The sequence below is a fragment of the Salvelinus fontinalis genome, chromosome 28 (genome assembly GCF_029448725.1).
Source record: "Salvelinus fontinalis isolate EN_2023a chromosome 28, ASM2944872v1, whole genome shotgun sequence".
Lineage (NCBI taxonomy): Eukaryota > Metazoa > Chordata > Actinopteri > Salmoniformes > Salmonidae > Salvelinus > Salvelinus fontinalis.
The window spans coordinates 6295422-6309160 of NC_074692.1; the positions used below are offsets into that span (position 1 = coordinate 6295422).

General features: G+C 40.8%; 1 protein-coding gene across 3 annotated transcripts in view; it reads right to left on the reverse strand.

The window, feature by feature from the left end:
- LOC129826002 (apoptosis-inducing factor 3) overlaps positions 1-621 on the reverse strand; it is a 32220-nt gene extending 31599 nt beyond the window's left edge. For all 3 annotated transcript variants that reach the window (XM_055886239.1, XM_055886238.1, XM_055886237.1), the window contains exon 1: positions 336-621. The gene's annotated coding sequence lies outside the window, so the exon portion shown is untranslated. The remainder of the gene's footprint in view (positions 1-335) is intronic.
- Between the last annotated feature and the right edge of the window lie 13118 nt (positions 622-13739).

The window sequence follows — 13739 nt, forward strand, 5'->3', positions numbered from 1 at the left end:
AACATAAACACACACTTGTCACTGTATAAGTGTACATATTTGTGAAGTGCCTTGTGTTTATTGGTGTACTGTGTGTCAGAGTATTTGATATATCACTGCACCACATTTCTCCACTTCTTTAAGCAGGACTGCAGAAATATGTGGAACTGGCCCAGAAACAAGGTACTTCCTTGGCTCTATAATGCTGAATGGACATAGTGCTGTACCACATGCAGTACACTGAATGTAGTATAGTCCATTTAATATACTAAGCACCACACTAAGATATATCAGCAGTAACAAGCACAATCATAAAATCAGCCCTTGCTGACTGTAAATGAGGAAAATAATTTTACCCAACAATCCAGTGTGGAGCAGGTGCACTGTCGAGTGCCTGTCTGTCAAACGTCCCAATGTTCAGCCTTCCCTGTGGAGCACGGTAGCATACTATCAAACCAGTCCTCCGAGAATACTGTCCCTCCTCCGGGATTGGCTCGCTCTTCTAGAGTATTCCCACTCCGTATCTCCCGTTCAGCTCTCCTCCTGTCCCCACTTCCTCCTATGCAGCAGTAACGGCCGGTGCTCTAGTGGATGTGCTATCACTGAGAGAAACCTCTCGAGCAGCACAGTGATCGGGGGGGGGGGGGGGGTCGTGGAAGCTGCTCTCTCTCACTGACGGAGCCTGCGAATGCAGCACCAGGGACCTCTGCCAGTTTCCAAGCTGTACGCAGTATTGACGGAGTTGCTGGGTGGATGCTAACATGGCACAAATTCTCACAGTGCTCGGCTCTCTCCCCCCCCCCCCCCTTACTCTTTCACTCTCTCCCACACACGCAGACAAACACACACACACACTCCCCCTCCTGCTTAGATCCTTTCAGCATCGCCTTCAGATGCTAAAGGCCTGACTGCCAGTTAAGCCTGTTTAAAGACTGGCTGGGCTCCCCCCTGCACTGCCTGGTCTGCCTGGACTCCCCCCTGCACTGCCTGATCTGCCTGCTTGGTCAGACTGGTCTCATAAACTAGACATAACATAGTAAATGTAAATCCAGGACATTGAAATGAGCATGATGTTACATTTTTTGAAAACTTTTCATCCCTTTTTCGTGATATGTAAATTGGTATTATAGTCTTGTCCCATTGCTGCAACTCCCATACGGACTCGGGAGAGGCAAAGGTTGAGAGCCATGCGTCCTCCGAAACATGACCGTGCCAAGCCGCACTGATTCTTGACACACTGCTCGCTTAACCTGGAAGCCAGTCGCACCAATGTGTCGGAGGTCAACTAGCAACCGTGTCAGCGTGCATGCACCCGGCCCTCCACAGGAGTAGCTAGAGCACGATGGGACAAGGACATCCCAACCGGCTAAACCCTACCTTAACCAAGACGATGCTGGGCTAATTGTGCGCCGCCTTCTGGTCACGTCCGGCTGCAACACAGCCCAGGATCGAACCCGGATCTGTAGTGACACCTCACCTCATAAACCGCTGCGCCACTCGGGAGGCCCTAGCATGATATGTTGGTTGCATGTTCGAATCTCATCACGGAAAACTTTAGCATTATAGCTAATTAACAACTACTTAGCGTTAGCTAACCCTTCCCCTAATCGTAACCCTAACCTACAGTGGCAAGAAAAAGTATGTGAAACCTTTGGAAATAGCTGGATTTCTGCATAAATTGGTCATAAAATTTGATCTGATCCTCATCTAGGACACAACAATAGACAAACACAGTCTGCTTAAACTAATAAGACACAAACAATTATACGTCTTCATGTCTTTGTTGAACACACCGTATAAACATTTACAGCGCAGGGTGGTTAAAGTATGTGAACACTTTGACCTCAGCCAAATGTTTTCTGTTGTTGCGGATCAGACCTGCACAACGGTCAGAAGGAATTTTGGACCATTCCTCTTTTCAAAACTGTTGAAACTGCAATATTCTTGGGATGTCTGGTGTGAACTTCTCTCAAGGTCATGCAACAGCATCTCAATCGGGTTGAGGTCAGGACTCTGACTGGGGTACTCCAGAAGGCGTATTTTCTTCTGTTGAAGCCATTCTGCTGTTGATTTACTTCTGTGTTTTGGGTCATTGTCCTGTTGAATCACCCAACGACTGTTGAGCTTCAATTGGTGGACAGATCGCCGAACATTTTCCTGCAAAATGTCTTGATAAACATGGAAATTCATTTTTCCGTCGATGATAGCAAGCTGTCCAGGCCTTGAGGCAGCCCCAAACCATGATGCTGCCTCCACCATACTTTACAGTTGGGAGGAGGATTTAATGTTGGTGTGCTATGCCTTTTTTTCTCCACACATAGTGTTGTGTTCCTTCCAAACAACTCAACTTTAGTTACTTCTGTCAACAGACTATCTTACCAGTAGCGCTGTGGAACATCCAGGTGCACTTTTGCAAACTTCAGAAGTGCAGCAATGTTTTTTTTGGACCGCAGTGGCTTCTTCCGTGATGTACTCCCATGAACACCATTATTATTTTGTGTTTTACATATCGTAGACTCTTTAGAGATGTTAGCATGTTCCAGAGATTTCTGTAAGTCTTTAGCTGACACTCTAGGATTCTTCTTAACCTCAGAGCATTCTGCGCTGTACACTTGCAGTCATCTTTGCAGGACGGCCACTCCTACGGAGCGTAACAACAGTGCTGAACTTTCTCCATTTATAGACAATTTGTCTTACCATGGACTGATGAACATCAAGGCTTTTAGAGATACTTTTGTAACCCTTTCCAGCTTTATGCTAGTCTACAATTCTTAATCTTGGGTCTTCTGAGATCTCTTTTGTTCGAGGCATGGTTCACATCAGCCAATGCTTTGTGTGAATAGCAAATCAAATTTTGTGAATGTTTTTATAGTGCATGGCAGCTCTAACCAACATATCCAATCTCATCTCGTTGATTGAATTCCAGGTTAGCTGACTCCTGACTCCAATTAGCTTTTGGAGAAGTCATTAGCCTAGGGGTTCACATACAGTTGAAGTCGGAATTTGCATACACTTAGGTTGGAGTCATTAAAACTCGTTTTTCAACCACTCCACACATTTCTTGTTAACTTCTCTGGGATATTTGGGACGCTAACGTCCCACTTGGCCAAAAGCCAGTAAAAATGCAGAGCGCCAAATTCAAATAAATTACTATAAAAATCTAACTTTCATGAAATCACACATGAAAGACACCAAATTAAAGCTACACTTGTTGTGAATCCAGCCAACGTGTCTGATTTCAAAAAGGATTTACGGCGAAAGCACACCAAACGATTATATTAGGTCAGTACATAGCCACAGAAAAACACAACCATTTTTCCTGCCAAAGAGAGGAGTAACAAAAAGCAGAAATAGAGATAAAATTAATCACTAACCTTTGATGATCTTCATCAGATGACACTCATAGGACATCATGTTACACAATACATGTATGTTTTGTTCGATAATGTTTATATTTATATCCAAAAATCTCAGTTTACATTGGCGCCATGTTCAGAAATGCCTCCAAAATATCCGGAGAAATTGCAGAGAGCCACATCAAATAACAGAAATACTCATCATAAACTTTGATGAAAGATACATGTTTTACATAGAATTAAAGATACACTTGTTCTTAATGCAACCGCTGTGTCAGATTCTTTTAAAACTTTACGGAAAAAGCAAACCATGCAATAATCTGAGACGGCGCTCAGATAGAAACAACATTTCTCCGCCATGTTGGAGTCAACAGAAATACGAAATTACATCATAAATATTCCATTACCTTTGATGATCTTCATCAGAATTCACTCCCAGGAATCCTAGTTCCACAATAAATTGTTGTTTTGTTCGATAATGTCCATTATTTATGTCCAAGTAGCGCGTATAGTACACATATCCAAACGCTCGCGCAGATCCAGGCGAACGTCGGACGAAAACTTTAAAAAGTTATATTACAGATTGAATAAACGTGTCAAACTAAGTAGAGAATCAATCTTTAGGATGTTGTTATCATAAAGATTCAATAACGTTCCAACCGGAGAATTCCTTTGTGTCTATAGAAGTAATGGAACGCAAGTCGATATCATGTGGAATGCGCATGACCAGGAACTGGCTCTCTGCCAGACCACTGATTCAAAGAGCTCCCATCCGGCCCCACATCACAGTAGAAGCTTCATTCAACGTTCTACAGACTGTTGACATCAAGTGGAAGGCGTATGAAGTGCAAACAGATCCATAACCCACTGGGATTTCAATATGCGATGAGTTGAAAATCGACCAGCCTCAGAATTCTCACTTCCTGTTTGGATTTTTTCTCAGGTTTTTGCCTGCCATATGAGTTCTGTTATACTCACAGACATCATTCAAACCGTTTTAGAAACGTCAGAGTGTTTTATATCCAATAGTAATAATAATATGCATATATTAGCATCTGGGACAGAGTAGGAGGCAGTTCACTCTGGACACGCTATTCATCCAAAGTGAAAATGCTGCCCCCTATCTTAGAGAAGTTAACAAACTATAGTTTTGGCAAGTCGGTTAGGACATATACTTTGTGCATGACACAAGTAATTTTTACCACAATTGATTACAGACAGATTATTTCACTGTATCACAATTCCAGTGGGTCAGAAGTTTACATACACTAGGTTGACTGTGCCTTTAAACAGCTTAGAACATTCCAGAAAATTATGTCATAGCTTTAGAAGCTTCTGATAAGCTAATTGACATCATTTGAGTCAATTGGAGGTGTACATGGGGATGTATTAAGGCCTACCTTCAAACTCAGTGCTTCTTTGCTTGACATCAAGGAGAAATCAAAAGAAATCAGCCAAGACCTCAGAAAAAAAATGTGGACCGCCACAAGCCTGGTTCATCCTTGGGAGCAATTTCCAAACGCCTGAAGGTACCACGTTCATCTGTACAAACAATAGTACACAAGTATAAACACCATGGGACCACGCAGCCGTCATACCGCTCAGGAAGGAGACACGTTCTGTCTCCTAGAGATGAACGTACTTTGGTGCGAAAACTGCAAATCAATCCCAGAACAAAAGCAAAGGACCTTGTGAAGATGCTGGAGGAAACAGGTACAAAAGTATCTATATCCACAGTAAAACGAGTCCTATATCGACATTTACCTGAAAGGCCGCTCAGCAAGGAAGAAGCCACTGCTCCAAAACCGCCATAAAAAAAGCCAGACTATGGTTTGCAACTGCACATGGGGACAAAGATCATACTTTTTGGAGAAATGTCCTCTGGTCTGATGAAACAAAAATAGAACTGTTTGGCCATAATGACCATTGTTATGTTTGGAGGAAAAAAGGGGGAGGCTTGCAAGCCGAAGAACACCATCCCAACCGCGAAGTATGGGGGTGGCAGCATCATGCTGTGGGGGTGCTTTGCTGCAGGAGAGGCTGGCGCACTTCACAAAATAGATGGCATCATGAGGCAGGACAATTATGTGGATATATTGAAGCAACATCTCAAGACATCAGTCAGGAAGCTAAAGCTTGTTCACAAATGGGTCTTCCAAATGGACAATGACCCCAAGCATACTTCCAAAGTTGTGGCAAACTGGCTTAAGGACAACAAAGTCAAGGTATTGGAGTGGCCATCACAAAGCCCTGACCTCAATCCTAGAACTGAAAAAGCGTGTGAGAGCAAGGAGGTCTACAAACCTGACTCAGTGACACCAGCTCTGTCAGGAGGAATGAGCCAAAATTCACCCAACTTATTGTGGGAAGCTTGTGGAAAGCTACCCGAAACGTTTGACCCACTGGGAATGTGATGAAATAAATCACTCTACTATTATTTGGATATTTTACATTCTTAAAATAAAGTAGTGATCCTAATTGACCTAAGACAGGGAATGTTGGATTAAATGTCAGGAATTGTGAAAAAGTGAGTTTAAATGTATTTGGCTAAGGTGTATGTAAACTTCCGACTTCAACTGTACTTTTCCAACCTACACTGTGAATGTTTAAATGATGTATTCAATATAGACAAGAAAAATACAATAATTTGTGTGTTATTAGTTGAAGCACACTATGTTTGCCCATTGTTGTGACTTAGATGAAGACCAGATCAAATTTGAAAACCAATTTATGCAGAAATCCAGGTAATTCCAAAGGGTTCACATACTTTTTCTTTCCACTTCACATGCCCGTCTGTGTGGAAATGTTCTGCCTACTGTAAATACCTATCTGACTGCAACATGTAGCGTGTTGGTCCCATGTTTCAGGAGCTGAAATAAAATTTCCCAGAAATATTTCATACTCACAAGAAGCTTATTTCTCAAAAATGTAATCTAATTAGCTTACGTTCCTGTTAGTGAGAATTTCTACTTTGCCATGATGATCCATCCACCTGACAGGTGTTGCATATCAAGAAGCTGATTAAACAGCATGATCATCATTATACAAGTGCACCTTGTGTTGGGGACAATAAAAGGCCACTATAAAACGTGCAGTTTTTCACACAACACAATGCCACTAATGTCTCAAGTTGAGGGAGAGTGCAATTGCATGCTGACTGCAGGAATGTCCACCACAGCTGTTGCCGGATAATTTAAATGTTACTTTCTCTACCATAAGCCGCCTCCAACGTCATTTTAGATGATTTGGCAATATGTCCAACCGGCCTCACAACCGCAGACTATGTGTAACCACACCAGCCCAGGACCTCCACATCCGGCTTCTTAACCTGTGGGATGTTCTCAGACGAGCCACCTGGACAGTTGATGAAATTGTTGGTTTACACAACCAAAGAAGTTCTGCACAAATTGTCAGAAACGGTCTAAGGGAAGCTCATCTGCATGCTCATCAAGCTCACCAGGGTCTTGACCTGACTGCAGTTCGGCGTCGTAACCGACTTCATCGAAGGTGAGCATTTGCCCACTGAACACTGGCATGGAGAAGTGTGGTCTTCAAGGATGAATCCCGGGTTCAACTGTACCGGGCAGATAGCAGGCGTAAGTATGTATGTAGTATGGCGTAATATGAGCAAGTGGTTTACTGACATCAACGTTGTGAACAGAGTGCCCCATGGTGGCGGTGGGGTTATGTATGGGCAGGGATAAGCTACGGACAACGAACCCAATTGCATTTTATCAAAGGAAATTTGAATGCACATTAGATACCGTGACGAGATCCTGAGCCCCATCGTCGTGCCATTCATCCGCCGCCATCACCTCATGTTTCAGCATGATAATGCACAGCTTCATGTTGCAAGGATCTGTTCACAATTCCTGCAAGCTGAAAATGTACCATTTCTTCCATGGCCTGCATACTCACCAGACATGTCACCCATTGAGCATGTTTGGGATGCTCTGGATTGATGTGTACGATAGCATGTTCCAGTTCCTGCCAATATTCAGCAATTTCGCACAGCCATTGAAGAGGTGTGGGACACAATCAACAGCCTGCTCAACTCTATGCGAAGGAGATGTGTCACGCAGCATGAGGCAAATGGTGGTCACACCTCTTCTTTTTTTATAGGTATCTGTGACCAACAGATGCATATCTGTATTCCCAGTCATGTTAAAGCCATAGATTAGGGCCCCATTTTATTTATTTCAATTGCATGATTTCCTTATATGAACTGTAACTCAGTAAAATCTTTGAAATTGTTGCATGTTGCGTTTATATTTTAGTTCAGGAGGCGACCAGAAGACATTTCTTACTGGTTGTAAATTTGACCAGTTAATAACCAAAACATGAAATATTTCCAAGACGTTAGGGAAAAAGACATCTTTGCTTGGTTGTAATCTTATGTCTTTATCAACAGAAAACCAGTTTACAACAAGAAAAGTATAGTTGTCCCCTGCTTGGTGGATAGAGTGGGAAAAGGGAACACTGAAGCAGTCCTTGACAAGTTTTCTTGGGGGAGGGGGCATAGCTGTGCTGGTTTCTCTGATTGAATTGTTCATTTACAATGATTTATTATTATCCAGGTGGATTGTCAGATCCCCTCTGTAATTTATGACAATGGCAAGGCCTCATATCATAATTCATGTAAAGTGATTGATTATATGGAAACACTGCAACAACACACAGCTGGGTTATTCTTGAATTGCATTGGCATTTGAGCCTCTTGGCTTTGCAACAAAAAACACTTAAATTGACAAATAGTTAGACATCATACATGATTTTGTTCATATGGAACTGTTTATTAATGATAAAACATAATGCAAGACCTTTATACATTTACATTTACATTTAAGTCATTTAGCAGACGCTCTATACTGCAAATCTTTAAAGTACTACGGGCAAGCAAATTGGCGAGTTGTAGTTGACAGGTTTTGTGGAATTAAAGATAGCTTTCTATTATTTTGAATGCTAGAAAGTATACAAAAAGTATTTGAAATATTATATAGGTCATTAAAAACAAAGACTATTAAAATACCTGGACCCAGAGGTAACACCTGAACCATAACGTTGCAAATTAAATGTTTCGATTTGGCTGTAATGCTCAGCCACTACAAACAAGCATCACTTGGGCTCTCTTGTGTATTGCTGCTCTGCTAAAAATACCCTCTGCTGGTCACACAGAGAAAGAACAGAACCACTGGGTGTGTGAATGTGTGTGTGTGTGTGTGTGTGTGTGTGTGCGTGCGTGCGTGCACATGTGTCTGTCAAGTGTTATTGTTACTATGAGGTAAGAGCCACTGCTACCTAAACATCTATGGGAGTGCTAGGGTCATGTGGTAGCTGTCAATTTATTTTGTTGCCTTTAAGTAACATCAAGCTAAATGATTGAGTTGATTTGGCCATGCCGCATGCCTTTACTACTCCCATTGATTTTTAGCTAGTGGTGGCTAAAGTTAGCTGAAGTTTCTACGGGCTGTTTAAAGAAAACCGAACCATGGATTACAGTTAATCTGGGCCCAAAGACTACTTTCAGCGTGAGGGACCGTCTAACAATACGTGTTGTAAAATACGGAACTTCCCCTTTAAGTATGGTAATTGCTGAGATTCATTGCAACAGGGAAGATAAATTAATTGTAAGCCTCAACTGATACTTCCAATGTTTTTTTTTGTGCACTTGGCCACATGAGGCAGCCTGAGTTCTTAATGCACATTTTGGCTCAGGAACAATGCAGTAGGCCTATAGGTATGAGAGGAGCTAGACAAAAAAAAGTTTGTTTGAGGAAAGACTATGTAGTCTACTGTAAATGTAAAGGGAGAAAGTTCAAACAATCATTTATCCCCAATAAGAGTAAAGTAAAATGAGTCACTCTGTGTCAAAGTAAGTTAAATCAGATGTTTTGTATTTACACAGCCTAGTATTGCCCAGAGAGGGGCAGGGGTTAAGCCTACACTTAAAGCTGCTGACATTAACATTTGGAGATCGTAGGCCGTAAATGAGTCACCCATTTGCTAGCCTGTAGTACTTTAATCTGGGTTTTTGGAGTGCATGGCTGGCTGTCCCTGGGCAAGTGCACGGATAGGAGTACTACCATAATTAAATTAAACTGAGTGATGTACCAGTGATGGCATGTTGTGACCCTCCTCCTGCCGTTGGGGAGAGATGATCGCTCATCTTGCTGTGGCTAAGGTAGCTGACGTTAGTTGTGGCAAAGTTAGGCTATCCAGTCAAACTATATCTGGAGATCGTTAGGGACCGTCAATAAATTACACTATGGAGTTTGCAAACTGCAAACTGCAGAGTTTGCATTAGAAAATAAATAGCTCCCCCTTATGTTATGTAATATTGATCAGGGACCCTAAAAAATAAGATACCATTTCAAATTGTATCAAATTGTATTTGTCACATGCACTGAATACAACAGGTGTAGTAGACCTTACAGTGAAATGCTTACTAACAAGCCCTTAACCAACAATGCAGTTAAGAAAAAACAAGAAGTAAAAAAAAAAAAAAGATAAACTTTTTTTTATTTTATTAAAGTGCAGCAGTAAAATAACAATAGCAATGCTATATACAGGGGGTACCGGTACAGAGTCAATGTGCGGGGCTCCGGTTTGTCGAGGTAATTGAGGAAAACCACTTCTCAAAGTCATCTTATCTTTTCCTATTTTTTTTTATATATATATTTTTTTTTTACTTCTTTCATACTAGACACAGAGACATCAAAAGGCTATTCATGAGTTAATTTGACTCTGGGGAAGTAGATAAAGGGCCTCATTGCCAAAATCCCAATGTATCCCTTTAAGGGACGATACAATATATAACCTAGAGGTAGTTTCTTGAGGTAGTAACCTAGAGGTAGTTTCTACTAGCATGCTAGCAGATACTCAGACTTCTAGTTATTGCACTAACGCTAGTTAACATTGGCTCACGAAACTACCTCTAACTTCCTTTATACTGGACACAGATACATAAAAATGGTATCCAGGAGATTATCTGACTCTGGGGAAATAGACAAAGGTCCTAATTGTCAAAATCCCGTAGTATCCCTTTAACATAGAATACATAATTGAAAGGAACTGTATTAACTTCACCAGGGCCCGGTTTCCCAAAAGCATCTTAAGGGTAAGTTCATCGTTAGAAACTTCGTAAGAACATCTTTACATGTCTGAGCCATTTCCCAAAACCGTCTTTGTTAACGTTGCACTTGAAAAATCGCTTGTAATCTAATGCTTACCTCGGACCAGTGGTGGAACAGTTATAGTGCCTTTGGAAAATGTATTCACACCCCTTGACTTTTTCCACATTTGTTTTGTCACTGGTCAACACACAATACCACATAATGTCAAAGTGGAATTTTAGAAATGTTTACAAATTAATTAAAAATGAAAAGTTGAAATGTCTTGAGTCAAGCTTAAATAAGTTTGAGTATGGTCAAGTTATTAATTACACTTTGGATGGTGCATCAATACAACCAGTCACTGCAAATATACAGCCGTCCTTCCTAACTCAGTTGCCGGAGGGGAAGGAAATCGCTCAGGGATTCCACCATGTAACCAACGATGACTTTAAAACAGTTACAGAGTTTGATGGCTGTGATTGGAGAAAACTGAGGATGGTTCAACAACATTGTAGTTACTCAACAATATTAACCTAACTGACAGAGTGAAAAGAAGGAAGCCTGTACAGAAGAACAAATATTCCAAAGCATGCATTCTGTTTGCAACAAGGCGCTAAAGTAATACTGCAAAAAATGTGGCAAAGCAATTCACTTTTTGTCCTGAATACAAAGGTGTTATGTTTGGGGCAATTCCAGTCATTACTGAGTACCACACTTCATATTTTCAAGTATAGTGGTGTCTGCATCATGTTATGGGTATGCTTGTAATTGTTAAGGACTGGGGAGCTTTTCCAGGATAAAAAATAAACAGAATTGAGCTAAGCACAGGCAAAATCCTAGATGAAAACCTGGTTCAATCTGCTTTCCACCAGACACTGGGAGATAAATTCACCTTTCAGCAGGACAATAACCTAAAACACAAGGCCAAATGTACACTGGAGCTGCTTACCAAGAAGATAGTGAATGTTCCTGAGTGTCCGAGTTACAGTTTTGACATAAACCTGCTTTAAATTCTATGTCAAGACTTGAAAATGGTTGTCTATCAATGACAAATTTTACAGAGCTTAAAGAATTTGGAAAATAATAAAAATCGGCAAATATTGCACAATCCAGGTGTGCAAAGCTCTTAGAGACTTATCCAGAAAGACTCACAGCTGTAATAGCTGCTAAAGGTGATTAACATGTATTGACTCAGGAGTTTGAATACTTACAGTACATAAATGCGCCATTTCTGTATTTCATTTACAATAAATGTGATTATTTTTTTTTTTACTTGTTAAGTTATATGGTATGTTCAACTTCAAAATCAATGGTTTTAGTTTGGAATACATTTTAAAAGGAGTCTCAGCGTAATCTCGTTACCGTGGAATTGTCCATATCAAGAGACCAGACATGCAGAAACCAAGCAGGCACACGAATTACCATGACCAGAGGCTCATGCTACTAATAAAATTAGTGCAAATGGGCTAGGGTTACCGACAAAAGCTTTCACTGCTCTTTTCCATTAGAAATACAGGACTTTATCCGTCAAACAATATCGAAATATACAAATGGTGGCTATCAAACATTTCAAAAATGTGTTTTAATTAGGGTTGCAAAGGGAGGGTATATTCCTGAAAACGTTCAAAATGTACCAGTAAACTACCAAGTATTTGATGTAATCTATCACAAAACATCTAGTGGCCCTTTTGGGTACTTGAGATTATCACAGGCGTCTGTAATCATCTCTGGCCCTCTATGTGGCTTTATCACGTCAAATATATTGAATAAAATGAAAATAGAATGACAATGCTGTAAACATTATCCGAAATAACTTCAGCTTAGTGAATACCATTGTGTTTCATCATGAACTATGGTCTATATGTATTTGTTGTCAATGTTCGTTCTGGGGTCAAACTGGTGGCAGTTGTGAAAAAAGTCACTAGTTGGAAGAGTTGCAGAGTTAATTGAAAATAATGCCATTGTTGATTAGATGCTTTTTTCATTAATTAGGCTATTCTCTCTTGAACCATATGGTCTATCTACTAGAAGCTAATGGACAATATAGACACAGATATAAATGATTCTATTTCTTTACTATTCAAGTATAAATGACCAAGGTTACGATAGATTGCCATATATTTTCTATTCATTACCAAATGTACTGAAGATTCCGGTAACATTGGTAAATGACCAGTAGCTTTGCAACCCTAGTTTTAATATCTCAAAATAGACCCAGGTAGTCACAGTCTGAAGTCAACTTCACACAGTTAACTGTAGCTTCTCTTACCGTTCTCATTCAAATAATCAAATTAGTCATTGAAAGCTGCGGCTCCAGATAGCAGGTGTTTGTGTTACACTTTCTGTTACTATGTTGTTTGTAAAGTCCCAAGTGAGTCTGTTTTTGTCCAGTTAGATGTGGCAAATGTTCTAAATGTTTGAGATCATTCGTAAAATGGAGATACTTTTTTCACTCGTTTGGTTGATTATAACGTTACTGAATCTCTCCATTGGCCTTCATGAACTCTTGCCACTCCCAAACAAACAAAACAATACTCACTGGAGTTCCTGCTGCAACGGGATCGCCCGGCTTCGGTGGATAAATCCCTTAACAAGTCTGTGGACTCTCTTCTGAAACACATGAAAGTGTTGGCAATCGATGAATAGATTAATGCTCTGAACCGTGGAAAGGATGGCCGTGTTCGCAAACGGGGGAGGAGAGGTGGCGTTCGATTACAGATTAAACATCAGCAGCAGGCTAACCGGCATCCCCTTAGCTTATATTATCCTGGCGAATGTGCAATCCTTGAGGAATAAAACAGACGAGGTACAGGCAAAGGTCAATCATCTTCAAGAGTGCAGAGGCGTCTGTTTTATGGCTTTTAATGAGTCTTGGCAGACTGACTCGTCTTTGGAGATAAAATGATTTGGGTGTCTGTTCCGACTGGACCGGGACAGCAGTTCAACTGGGAAATCACGGGGGCAGAGTCTGCTTGTGCATAAATCACTGATGGTGCAACAATGTAACTGTCCTGAGAGACTATGTCTACCTGATATTGAGCTACTGTCACCTTTCTATCTCCCAAGAGAGTTTCCCCAAATATTTATCATTGTCGTTTACATTCACCGTAAGGCCAATGCGAAGAATGCTGCTAATCTTATTTATACTGTGACACAAAATGCAATCTGTGTCTCCTGATGCCCCCAATATTATTTTAGGACATTTTAAATCACTGTAACAATCTGAGAGCTGCTTGGAATGGAATGAGAACTGTGGTTGGGCTACAAGACAAGGGAAACAAGATGATACAGT